This window comes from Halichoerus grypus, chromosome 9 (assembly GCF_964656455.1).
Source record: "Halichoerus grypus chromosome 9, mHalGry1.hap1.1, whole genome shotgun sequence".
Classification (NCBI taxonomy): Eukaryota; Metazoa; Chordata; class Mammalia; order Carnivora; family Phocidae; genus Halichoerus; species Halichoerus grypus.
Genome location: NC_135720.1, coordinates 143,542,282 through 143,556,344, shown reverse-complemented (window position 1 = coordinate 143,556,344; position 14,063 = coordinate 143,542,282). Strand labels below are relative to the sequence as shown.

The 14,063-nt window shown below is 38.5% G+C and overlaps 1 long non-coding RNA gene and 1 pseudogene across 1 annotated transcript in view; both read left to right on the top strand.

Annotated features, from left to right (window-relative positions):
* The window catches only part of LOC144379143 (uncharacterized), a 111,064-nt gene that overhangs the window by 61,838 nt on the left and 35,163 nt on the right, over nt 1-14,063 (top strand). The window lies entirely within an intron of this gene.
* On the top strand, nt 5,829-6,818 carry LOC144379158 (olfactory receptor 2B8-like; annotated as a pseudogene).

Below are 14,063 nucleotides of genomic sequence, written 5' to 3'. Positions count from 1 at the left end.
CAGGAACAGGGTGGGGGCAGCTCACAGCCAGTGACAGACTCATGGGATAGACAAAAGGCTGCTAATGCCAAGGCCGGACAAAATCCGATGCAATTCATGCTCCAGAGCTGTGCTGTCCAATACAGAAGTAAGTAGCCACAGGAAGTCATTTAAATTTAAATTAATTAAAATTAAATAAAATACAAAATTCAGTTTCTCAGCTAGACCATTTTATTTTATTTATTTTTTGTTATGTTATGTTAGTCATGATACAGCACATCATTAGTTTTTAATGTAGAGTTCCATGATTCATTGTTTGCGTGTAACACCCAGTGCTCATGCAATACTTGCCCTCCTTAATACCTGTCATGGGGCTAACCCATCCCCCCCACTCCCCTCCTCTCTAAAACCCTCAGTTTGCTTCTCAGAGTCCATAGTCTCTCATGGTTCATCTCCCCCTCTGATTTCCCCCCCTTCGTTTTTCCCTTCCTTCTCCTAATGTCCTCCATGCTATTCCTTATGTTCCACAAATAAGAGAAGCCATATGATAATTAACTTTTTCTGCTTGACTTATTTCACTTAGCATAATCTCCTCCAGTCCCATCCATGTTGATACAAAAGTTGGGTATTCATCTTTTCTGATGGCTGAGTAATATTCCATTGTATATATGGATCACATCTTTATCCATTCTCAGCTAGACCATTTTAAATGCTCAGGTAGTGACATGTGGATAGAAGCTACTGTATTAAACAGCAAGGACTGAGTATTTCTACCAGCACAGATAGATACATGCATGGGAGAGCTCTGCTCTAGCTTCTTATGGGATCAGGCTCATGCCATATTCCACTTAAGACCACATTCTTGCTTAGCAATGTTCTCTGCTCTGTTTTGCTTCCCTCATCCCCTTTATCCTGAGAGCATTCCCTGAACAAACAACATGGAGTGCAATTCCTACTTGATCCTCTTCTCCCATGGAACCTGGCTGAAAGCACTGTCCATGTTCATTAGAACTGTCATTTCCAGTGTTAGGATAGCTGCATTCCCCCTCATTAGCTCATCCTGCATTGCCCTCAGGGGCTTGTTCTAGTATATCTGGGGTCAGCTCAGACGTAGGAGACAGATGCACTATTAAAGCAGTAGTGATTAATTCCTACCACTGCCAACATTATTTCAGGATTCATTCAGGAACTGGATAGGGCAGGGTTTGTATGTCAGCTTTATCAGTGACTGTTATATATTTGAACTATCTTCAATACAGACATTATCTTGAGATCTTTGGTCTTTAAAAGGTAAAAATTGCATACTGAGCCTCTAGTTTTGTGGAAAGATGTATTCTTCCACTTAAACTTTTAGGGTTATATGTCAGCATTGAACAGTTATTTTAATTGCTCTATCAGCTTTCATGTGCCGGTACTAAGCATTTAACCTTTTTCATTTGATACCTGTTCTCTTAATTATTATTGTAAAATTCTGTAAAAATGTGTCATTTCCCATTCTATTTTTTTGGATGGTAATTAATATATAGAATGCCATCTTTTTTTTTGTTTTGTGGAATCTATTTTTATTTTACCTAATAAAAGTTTTTCTCTGTTTATATAACCTGTGCTTTTTTCAAGGATTTATTTTTTTGTATGTAAAGGAATAATTTGTGTGTTATTTTTATAACTGCATTTTCCTGTATCTTATTGTATCATGATAGTTACTAGAGACACCATTCTTTGCTCTAGACCTAGGATGGATGTGTTCAATATTTCCAGCCAGTATTATTTACATAGTTTGTCTAAAAGGAATCAATGTCTCTTATTGCATTTAGTCATTTGACGCTTACCTACGCATAGATGTTGATGCTTAGTCTCATTATACAATTCTTTTTATTTTGTAAGAAGGAAGTGAAAGGAAATTTCCTCCCTAACCTTAGTCTAAACATACCTTTCTCAGGAAAGATTTCCTTCCGTGGTGGTGCACACAGCTTTAAGATGGATGGATGCCGAGGAGGGGAGGAGGAAGAGAACAAAGTGACCCAGATCAGCAGAACATACTCGAGAATCGATGGGAGAATGAATTATGCAGCCTGATCTTTCCCATATCCAGTCTTACCAAAAGATAATAATTTTCCTGAATGCAATGTAAAAAAAAATAAAGGTATGATATTCAAATTCTAGCTCCCCCCTAGTGTGCTGTCCAGGAAGGCAATGGAAGCAATCCTAACATAGAGACACAATCACATTCCTTTTTCTCTTTTGGTGGGCATGTTCTTCGCCTGGTATTTTATTTTTCAACTTAAAATCAATACATTTTTATATCCGTCAGATAGGCAGTCATTCGGCGTTCTTTATGTATACGCACACACATACATATACAATCCTGTAAAGCAGGAAATCATATTTACAAGTTTATCTCACCAGAGTTTTATCTTTGCTCAACTGCCTTCTTAGTCCTTATTGATAGGATAGGATAATGTTAAAATATATCATTATTTTTTTCTATGGTGCATTATTATATTAGTGTTTTCCTTGGATGAGTTAGCATTTTATGTTTGCTCTCCTTTGAGTGTGTCCTTTATGAGGCACATTTTTAAATAATTTTTTTATTATGTTATGTTAGTCACCATACAGTATATCATTAGTTTTTGATGTAGTGTTCCATGATTCATTGTTTGGGTATATGAGGCACATTTAAAAATTTGTAGCCATTTATTTCAGATAAGTATCTGTATTTGTGTGTGTGTGCATGAGACTGAACCATGGTTTGTTTTATTTGGTCTTCTGAGCACATTTAGACTGTCTCAAATACCTTTATAATCATTTCCAGTACGAAATTTTTTCTGCATAGATTCTTATGTGTGGATACTACTGATCACATCTTTATAGGAAATCAAAGGCGGTATAAAATAGTGTGAAATGCTACATCCTCTATTCAGATTTCATGAACATTTTATGAACATTGCACCAATTTCTCCCACACAACAATGTTTCTACCCCCAAAACCAATTCAGTTTTGAGAAGTCTTAGAAGAATTACAAATGTACTGTGTGTCTAACCAGTGACATGTGATGGAAATGGAACACTCATGTCTTTTCTTTTTCTTTTTTGATTTCAAGTTTTTATTTAAATTCTAGTTAGTTAACATACATTGTAAATTTGGTTTCAAGTTTAGAATTTAGTGATTCATCACTTACATATAACACCCAGTGCTTATCACAAGTCCCTCCTGAATACCCACCACCCATCTAGCCCATCCCAATCTCTCTTTTTTTTCTCCATCCCCTATGTTCATCTGTTTTGTTTCTTAAATTCTACATATGAGTGAAATCATATGGTATTTGTCTTTCTCTGACTGACTTATTTCACTTAACATAATACACTCTAGCTCCATCCACATCATTGCAAATGGCAAGATTTCATTCTTTTTGATGACCGATCATATTACATTGTATATATATACCACATCTTCTTTATGCATTTGCCATTCAATGGATATTTGGGCTTTTTCCATAATTTGGCTATTGTTGATGATGTTGCTACAAACAACCTTCGAATCAGTTTTTTTGTAACTTTGGGTAAATCAATAGTAGTGCAATTGCTAGGTTGTAGGGGAGTTCTAGTATTAACTTTTTGAGGGAACCCCATACTGTTTTCCAGAGGGGCTGTACCAGCTTGCTATCCCACCAACAGTGTAAGAGGGTTCCCCTTTCTCCACATCCCTGCCAACATCTTGATGTTTCCTATGTTGTATTAGCCATTCTGACAGGTGTGAGGTGATATCTCATTGAGGTTTTGATTTGTATTTCCCTGATGATGAGAGATGTTGAGTATATTTTCATGTGTCTGTCAGCCATCTGGATGTCTTCTTTGGAGAAATGTCTGTTCATGTCTCCTGCCCTTTTCTAACTGGATTATTTACTTGTTGGATGTTGAGTTTGATAAGTTCTTTATAGATTTTGGATACTAACCCTTTATCACATATGTCATTTGCAAATGTCTTCTCCCATTCTATAGGTTGAATTTTAGTTTTGTTGTTTCCTTCCCTGTGCAGAAGCTTTCTATGTTGATGAAGTCCCAATAGTTAATTTTTACTTTTGTTTCCCTTGCCCAAGGAGACACATCTAGTAAGAAGTTATTACAGCAGAGGTCAAAAAGCTTGCTGCCCAGGTTCCCCTCTAGGATTTTGATGGATTCCTGTCTCACATTGAGGTCTTTCATCCATTTTGAGTTTATCTTTGTGTATGGTGTAAGAAAATGGTTCAGTTTCATTCTCCTGCATGTGGCTGTCCAATTTTCCCAACACCATTTGTTGAAGAGACGGCCTTTTTTCCATTGAATATTCTTCCCTGCTTTGTCAAAGATTAGTTGACCGTAGAGTTGAGAGTCCATTTCTGGGTTCTCTATTCTGTTCTATTAATCTATGTGTCTGTTTTTGTGACGATATCATGCTGTCTTGATGATCACAGCTTTGTAATATAACTTGAAGTCCAGAATTGTGATCCCTCCAGCTTTGGGTTTTGGTTTTTGTTTTTTTACTAACAGTCCATTGGCTATTTGGGGTCTTTATGGATCCATACAAATTTTAGGAGTGTTTGTTGCAGCTCTGTGAAAGATGCTGGTGGTATGTTGATAGGATTGCATTTAATGTGTCGATTGTCTTGGGTAGTGTAGACATTTTAACAATATTAATCTTTCAATCCCTGAGTATGGAAAATATTCCCATTTGCTCAATATCACTTAGCATCAGGGAAATACAAATCAACCACAATGAGATACCACCTCACACTGGTCAGAATGGTTAAAATTAACAACAGATGTTGGCGAGGATGCAGAGAAAGAGGTACCCTCTTACACTGTTGGTCAGAATGCAAACTGGTGCAGCCACTCTAGAAAACAGTATGGAGGTTCCTCAAAAAGTTAAAAGTAGAGCTATCCTAAAACCTGGCAATTACACTACTAGGGATTTATCTGAAGGATAGAAACATAGTGATTTGAAGGAACAGTGCACCCCAATGTTTATAACAGCAATGTCCACAATAGCCAAAATATAGAAAGACCCAGACGTCCATTGACAAATGAATCATAAAGAAGATGGGGCTCAGATATAGATATATAGATATAGATATGAATATTACTCAGCCATCAAAAACAATGAAATCTTGACATTTGCAACAACATGGGTGGAACTAGAGGGTATTATGCTAAACGAAATGAGTCAGAGAAAGACAAATACAATATGATTTCACTCCTATGTGGGATTTAAGAAAAAAAAACAGATGAACATAGGAGTAGGGAAGGAAAAATAAAATAAGATGAAAATAGAGAGGGGGCAAACCGTAAGAGACTCTTAACTCTAGGAAATAAACTGAGGGTAGCTGGAGGATTGGTAAATGGATGATGGACATTAAGAAGGATGCATTATGGGATGATGTTATATGCAAATGATCACTAAATTCTACCCCTGAAACTAATAATACAGTATATGCTAACTAAATTGAATTTAAATACATAATAAAAAATTTAAAAATGTACCTATGTATTTACAGTACTTTATTATTAGCTCAGACTGAAAGACCTTTTGTACCTATAACTGATGTCAATACAAGGTCCTTTATGTGATTTTTCTTATATTAAATAATAATGATTTACTTTTTGTGATAATGTGGACCTATATTTGTATAAACTATGTAATTTCAATGAGTACATCATTTATTCAAATAGTTACTGATAAAATCCCATGGCCATTACTTCAAAACATGATAGATCCACCCCATGCCAACTTTTTTGTTAAGTTTTCTTCAAATTTTTAGCAAAAAATTTAGCAATTTTTAAAAATTGCTAAATGCTTGGTCCTGACAGGAAACATGTGCTAACAGAGGATGGAACAGAAAAATGGCAGTTCTTTCACTGGGTTTATCCTGCTGGGTTTCTCTGACCGGCCTCAACTGGAGCTAGTCCTCTTTGTGGTTCTTCTGGTCTTCTATCTGTTCACTCTGCTGGGAAACACCACCATCATTGCCTTGTCCCACCTGGACCCACATCTTCACACTCCCATGTACTTTTTCCTCTCCAACCTAAGCTTTCTGGACCTGTGTTACACGACCAGCACTGTCCCGCAGCTCCTGGTTCATCTCAAGGGAGCTGACAAGTCTATCTCCTTTGGTGGCTGTGTGGCTCAGCTCTTCATTTCTCTAGGGTTGGGATCCACAGAATGCATTCTCTTAGGGGTCATGGCATTGGACCGCTATGCAGCCATCTGCAGGCCCCTGCAGTACACAGTGATCATGCACCCCCGTCTCTGTGCCCTCATGGCTTCTGCATCGTGGTTCATTGGTTTTGCCAACTCTTCATTACAGACAGTGCTCATCTTCATTTTACCACTTTGTGGGAGAAATAAAATAGACCATTTCTTTTGTGAGGTCCCCCCACTGCTCAAGCTTGCCTGTGTTGACACCACTGTGAATGAGTCTGAGCTCTTCTTTGTCAGTGTGATCATTCTCTTCATACCTGTGGCATTAATCATCTTCTCCTATGGTCAGATTGTCAGGGCAGTCTTAAGAATAAAGTCATCTGCAGGGCAGAGGAAAGCATTTGGGACATGTGGGTCCCACATCACAGTGGTCTCCCTGTTCTATGGTACGGCCATCTACGCTTACCTGCAACCCAGGAACAACTACTCCCAGGATCAGGGCAAGTTCATTTCTCTGTTCTACACCATCGTCACCCCCATGGTCAACCCTGTCATATATACACTGAGGAACAAGGATGTGACGGGAGCAATGAAGAAGGTGCTTTGGAGGGGCCATGGCTCTAGATCACTGGGCGGGGGGAGACCCTTTGATGGAGGACGTTGAATGCCAGAGCTTTTTTTTTCATTATGATTATGTTATGTTAGTCACCATACATTACATCATTAGTTTTTGATGTAGTGTTCTATGATTCATTGTTTGCGTATAACACCCAGTGCTCCATGCAATACTTGCCCTCCTTCATTTCCATCAACAGGCTAACCCATCCCCCCTACCCCCTCCCCTCTAATTCCCTCAGTTTGTTTCCTGGAGTCCATAGTCTCTCATGGTTCATCTCTCCCTCTGAGTCCCACCCCCCTTCATTTTTCCCTTCCTTCTCCTAATGTCCTCCATGTTATTCCTTATGTTCCACATATGGGTGAAACCATATGATAATTGTCTTTCTCTGCTGGACTCATTTCACTTGCATAATCCGCTCCAGTTCTGTCTGTGTTGATGCAAAAGTTGGGTATTCATCCTTTCTGATGGCTGAATACTATTCCATTTCATATATGGATCACATCTTCTTTATCCATTCATCTGTTGAAGGGCATCTCAGCTCCTTCCACAGTTTGGCTATTGTGGATATTGAAGCTATGAGCATTGGGGTGCATGTGGCCCTTCTTTTCACTACATCTGTGTCTTTGGGGTAAATACCCAGGAGTGCAATTGCTGGGTCATAGGGTAGCTCTATTTTCAAATTTTTGAGGCACCTCACACTGTTTTCCAAAGTGGCTGTACCAACTTGCATTCCCACCAACAGTGGAAGAGGGTTCCCCTTTCTCCACAACCTCTCCAACATTTGTTGTTTCTTTCCCTGTCCATTTTTGCCATTCTAACTGGTGTAAGGTGGTATCTCAATGTGGTTTTGATTTGGATTTCCCTGATGGCTAATGATGATGAAATGCCAGAGTTTTTAAGATGATTGTGTCCTCCCCATGTCATCCAAAATTTCCTCTGACAACTGTCCTGGGAATTTCATTACCTGATGCTTGAATGCAAGTGAGTGCTCAAAATCTAAGTCCATGGATTCATGCAGCCTCCAGAGATGCTGCCTTAGTGTTTCTAGAGCATCTACATCATATTCTCATTTTAAAAAAGCTCCACAGGTTTTTCATATTTCCCCCTCATTTGGGAACACTATTCCATTCCTTCGTGCAAGAAGACATGCACATACCATAAAGTCATAGGGAAAATAAGAATACAAATGACTAAAACACTGTAAGAAATATTAACCTTGTGGCATTTTTCTAGGAAACTGTTGGAGGCATGTCACTTATTCTTGCGTTGTGATCATGGCTCTATTACGAGGTCCGTAGGTTGACTGTATCACAGCTTTTTCATAGAAGTAGGTGGGCAACTGCGGGAAAAACAAACTCTTAGCTCAGAGAAAAACCTATTAACATCAATCCTGATAAATCCATTCAGATATCAGGCCCTAGTATGACGACACCAGTGTGACGTGGTTTTATGTAACCTTCAAGTCACAGACATAGAGGGTGTGATGCATTACCGCCAGGGACAGTGGGGGCACCGGCTGGTGATACGGCAGGGGTGCTGATGTGTAAGTCTGCGCATGGCCGGAGAAGCACAACGGGAGGTCTGCGAGCTGTTTCTTTTAAGCTTGTGAGCCACCTTGTGAGTTAAAAATGACTGTTGAGGACAGTATCATATCTGAACAGTACATGACACAAGTCCTATTTTATATTTGATCTATTTTACCTACAGCAATGCAGCAGAAGTTCCAAAGGGTAAAATACATTTAGATCCTCTCTTCATACCATTTTATAAATTCTTTGATCCAGACGTCAACTGATCAATGCTTTTGTATCTCACATCTACCAAGAGCCCCATATATTTCCATGCAGTAACATACTATAAAAATATAGGAAATGACCACGATGTCACAAGAAATGCCATGCTCTGTGGAGCTTACTTAGATTCACCAGGAGGAAATGTAAAGGATGAATAAAATGTATATTAATTATTAAACATCTCCATATGTCTAAACTTTACAAATTGCCATCTCGTTATGAACTGTCATACAATTCTGAATTAGGAGTAATAAATATAAACATCCCAGAACAATTGAATCTGACATTGTAGCCCTTCAATCTTAACTTAAGTTTGCACATAAATGTGTTTTGGGGTACGGGTCTGGGTTTTTGTATATGTGTGTTGTCACAAACAGTGTATTTTCCCACGGAGGCTGGAGCTTTGGCAATGCCATCTTCATAGGAATGTTTCTGAGTTTTGGTAGGTTTTCCCAACATGTAGCCCAGTGCAGGTAAATGTGTTTGTGTCTTGGACTGGACACATATACATAACAAGTGTACTTACTGTTCCCTATCCTGACAGCTAGCTAGCATCCTCCAGGGCCTTGAACCCCCTGAGCTGGTCATGCTCATGACAAGTGATCTTTGTATAGAGACAGCATGTGGAGGCTGGAAATGCCAGCCAGGGGAGATTATGCACACAGTCAGGTTCTCTCTGCATCACTAGAAGCATCACAGTGTTCCCCCTTGAACACCTGGGATATAACTTGACACCATAGTGATGTTTCATGTATGCCAGTAGAAAAACAGTTTTGTAATACTGTTTATCCCCGATGGTGACAAATTTCCCACTCTCCATTATGTTTCAACCACATCCTGACAGTTATATCGAAATGGTCACTTGAAAATCCCTCAGATGAACTCTTTTTGGTGCAAAAACCCTCCAGGTCTCATGAAATCACACAGCCTTTTGTTCCGGGTGAGCATCCACTTCTCTGCTCTTAAGGTCACACAGAGCCCTGGGGTGAAACAGATTCATTTCCTTTAAGTGAATGTTTGAATGGCATTTGGATGTTTATGATTCATGGGAATAGACACAGATAAGGCAAACTGTGGGTTACCGAAGGGAGGTGGTGGGGGGATGGGGTAACCAGGTGATGGGTATTAAGGAGGACATGTGCTGTGATGAGCACTGGGTGTTATATGCAATTAATGAATCATTGAACACTACATCAAAAACTTACGATGTTGTTGAACACTACGACAAAAACTTATGACGTACTATATGCTGGCTAAGTGAACATAAAAAAAATGACAGAAATAAAAAAATAAATAAAGGTCTCTGGGATCCATGTTAAAATAAAAAAGTAGGAATTTGAAAGACTAAACAAGTTCAGGATTGTTCTCTAACATTTTTCTGTTAGGAATTTGCCTCCCCACACCCTCCATGCTTTGTCTACAACAGACTCTGTGGTATCAGGTCACAAATAGTGCTTTCCACAGATTTTTAAATCCCTATTTTAAGCGTTTGTAAACCTTGCAACAGTTTTGCAAGATTCTCCTGGTAGGCTTCTTATTGGGTACATGCACCCCAGTGTTTATAGCAGCATTATCAACAATAGCCAAACTATGGAAAGAGCCCATCCATTGACTGATGAATGGATAAAGAAGGTGTGGTACACACACACACACACACACACACACACACACACACACACACACACACAGGAATATTACTCAGTCATGAAAAAATGAGATCTTGCCGTTTGCAATGACATGGAAGGAGGTAGAGTATTATGCTAAGTGAAATAAGTCAGTGAAGGAAAGACAAATACCATATGATTTAACACATATATGGAGTTAAAGAAATAAAACAGATGAACATATGGGAGGGAGGATAAAAAAGAAAGAAGAGAGAGGGAATGAAACCATAATGGATTCTTATCTACAGAGAAAAAGTGAGGGTTGATGGAGGGATATGGGTGGGAGGACTAGATGGGTGATGGGTATTAAGTAGGGCACTTGTGAGGTGCCTGGGTGGTTCAGCTGTTTGAGTGTCCGACTCTTAGTTTCAGCTCAGGTCATGATCTCGTGGGGGGCTCTCACTCAGTGGTGGGTCTGCTTGAGGATTCTCTCCCTATCCCTCTGCCCCACCTCCTGCTTGTTCTCTCTAAAACAAATAAATAATTTTTTAAAAAAGATTTTATCTATTTATTTGACAGAGAGAGAGAGCAGGCAGAGGGAGCAGCAGGCTCAACACTGAGCAAGAAGCCCGATGCGGGTTCGATCCCAGGACCCTGGGATCATGACCTGAGCCGAAGTCAGAGGTTTAACTGACTGAGGCACACAGGCATCCCACAAATAAATAAATCTTAAAAAAAAAAAAAGGAGCGGGCGCCTGGGTGGCTCAGTTGGTTAAGCGACTGCCTTCAGCTCAGGTCATGATCCTGGAGTCCCAGGATCGAGTCCCGCATCGGGCTCCCTGCTCGGCAGGGAGTCTGCTTCTCCCTCTGACCCTCCCCCCTCTCATGCTTTCTCTCTCTCAAATAAATAAATAAAATCTAAAAAAAAAAAAAAAAAAAAAAAGGAGGGCACTTGCATTTGTTATGATGAACACCGATGTTGTATGTAAGTGATGAATCACTGAATTCTACTCCTGAAACTAATTTTGCACTGTATGTTAACTAACTAGAATTTTAAATAAAAATTAAACATTTATATATAATTTTGAATGAAAAAGGAAAAACAAGGAAGGCTTCTTTATTAATTTATCTATTGAAATGAGAACTCTGTTTTAATGTATATAAAGGAAGTACATTGCCTACAATGTATCATTTTTAGCATGAAATCAACCTCTCTCCCGTTTCACTGCCCTTTTTGGAAAAATGATCCCATAGTTCCCAAAGTATGTTTCTCCTCATACTATTGCACAACATGTTACATTTTGACTTGCATTTAGATTGGGGTAGCATAAAAATTGATATATTATCACACAGAGAGATATGCACATACACAAATATGGACTCCACCTGCAATCTCTTGTAGGTCAATCTTTTAACCATTTGTGAAGATGAATAGTAGAAGAAAGTATGTTTCCTTTAGCTTGTCCTACTACTAGAAGTGACAGGTTTACATATGATGAATTTCCAATGTTTTCTGAAATATTTACAAATATGCGCAACTGTATGTGGTAACAGTTTATTCTTGTAGGGGACATTGGAAAGAAAAAAACACTTACGTGGAGATGGTGGGAGTATCTGTTACTGATAGATTCTTGTATCACTCGAGAGCTCCATGAACAAACTATACCTCTTTAGCTGTCATTATAGATACACTTAAGTTAAAAAATATAGAAGTGCTATTCTTTCAGTCTCTGGGTTGAAATTTGGATCACAAAGAGTGGACTGTGTTTGTAGGTGGGATAATGCTAGAACACTCTCATTTAGTAACTTTGTAGAGATTTACATTAAATAGCAGTAAAAATGTGGACTTAGGAGAGGAAGAATGAATGGGATGAAAGAAATAAATGGTATCTCTTGTTTTTATTTATTTTTCCCCAGATACACTAAGATATAACTGACATGTAACGTTGAACAAGTTTTAGGGATACAAAATGTGCATATATCTATATAACAAATTTATTGCCACCATAGTGTCAGCTAACGCCTTCATCACATGACATAATTACAACTTGTTCTTTGTGGTGAGAACATTTAGGATATGATCTCTTAGCAACGTTTAAGTCTATAAGACAATCATGTGAACTATAACTACCATGCTGTACATTAGATCCTCAGGACTTATTCATGTTATAACTGGTAGTTGGTACCCTTTGCCCAACTCTCCCACTTCTCCTCCTCCTCAGTCCCTGGTAACCACCATTCTACTCTCTGTATCTACAAGTTCAGCTTTTCTGGATCCCACAGTTATATGAGATCACATAGTATTTGTCTTTCTCTTCTGACTTGTTTCACTTAGTATAATGCCCTCAAGGTCCATCCATGTTGTCCTAAAAGGCAGGATTTCCTTCCTTCTCCTGGCTGAATAATATTCCTTTAGGTACTTATGCCACATCCTCTATCCATTCATCTGTGTGGTCACTTAGGTTGTCTCCACATCTTGGCCATTGTGAGTGATGCTGCAATGAATATGGGAGGGCATATATCTCTGTAATATCCTGATTTCATTTCCTTTGGATGTGTACCTAGAAGTTGGTGCTGGGTACAATAGCAGTTCCATTGTTAATTTTTTGAGGAATCTTTGTACTGCTTTCCATAGAGGCTGTATCAGTTTACATTCCCACCAACTGTGCACAGGTGTTCCCTCACCGACTCTTGTTATTTTTTGTCTTTTTGATGATAGCCATTCTAAAAGGTGTGAGGTGATATCTGCTTGTGGTTTTGGTTTGCATTTTCCTGACAATTAGGGATGTGGAATACCTTTGTTATATCTATAGGCCATTAGTATGTCTTCTCTGGGAAAATATCTATTCAGTGCCTCTGTCCTTTTCAAAAAATGGTATTGTTTGTTTTTATGCTCCAGAGGTGCATGAGTTCCTTGTATATTTTGGATATTAACCCCTATCATGTAGAAGATGTGTAAGTATTTTCTCCCATTCCGTAGGCTGACTTTTTATTTTGTTGATTGCTTTTTTATTGTGCAGAAGCTTTTTGTTCAATGTAGTCCCACTTACTAATTTTTTGCTTTTGTTGCTAGTGCTTTTAGTGTCCTATTCTGGCTCTGGATTGAAATTTGGATCACAATGAGTAGGCTGTGTTTGTAGAGAAGATAATGCTAGAACACCCTCATTTGGTAACTGTCAAAGTGTCCAATGTCATGAATCTTTTCCTCTATGTTGTCTTCTAGGAGTTATACAATTTCAGGTCTTATGTTTACATCTCAATCCATTTCAAGGTAATTTTTGTGAGCTGTGTATATAGAGTTCCAATTTCATTTCTCTGCATGTACTTACCTAGTTTTCTTGGGACCATGTATTAAAGAGACTATGTTTCCCCATGAATATTCTCTACTTTGTCAAATGTTTGTTTATCTGATAACTAATGAACACTACATCTTAAACTAATGATGTACTATATGTTGGGTAATTGAATTTAAATAAAAAATGTTAGTTGTATATTGGTGGGTTTATGTCTGGGCTCTTCATTCAGTTCCTTTGGTGTATGTGTCTATTTGTTCAGTGAGTACTATACTGTTCTGATCACTAGAGCTTTATAACATAGTTTGAATCAGGAAATGGGATGCCTCCAGTTTTGTTCTTCTTTGTCAGGGTGGCTTTCATGATTGGGGACTTTTTTGGATCCATACAGATTTTAGATTTGCTTTGTCTATATCTGTAAAAAATACCACTCAAATTTGATAGGGATTTCACTGAATCTATAGATGGTTTTGAGTGGTGTGGACATTTTAGCAGAATTAATTCTTTCAATTCATGAATACAGGATATCTTAATTCTTCTTCAATTTCTTTCATCAAAATCTTGTAGTTTTCAGTATACAGGTCATTTGCCTCCTTGGTT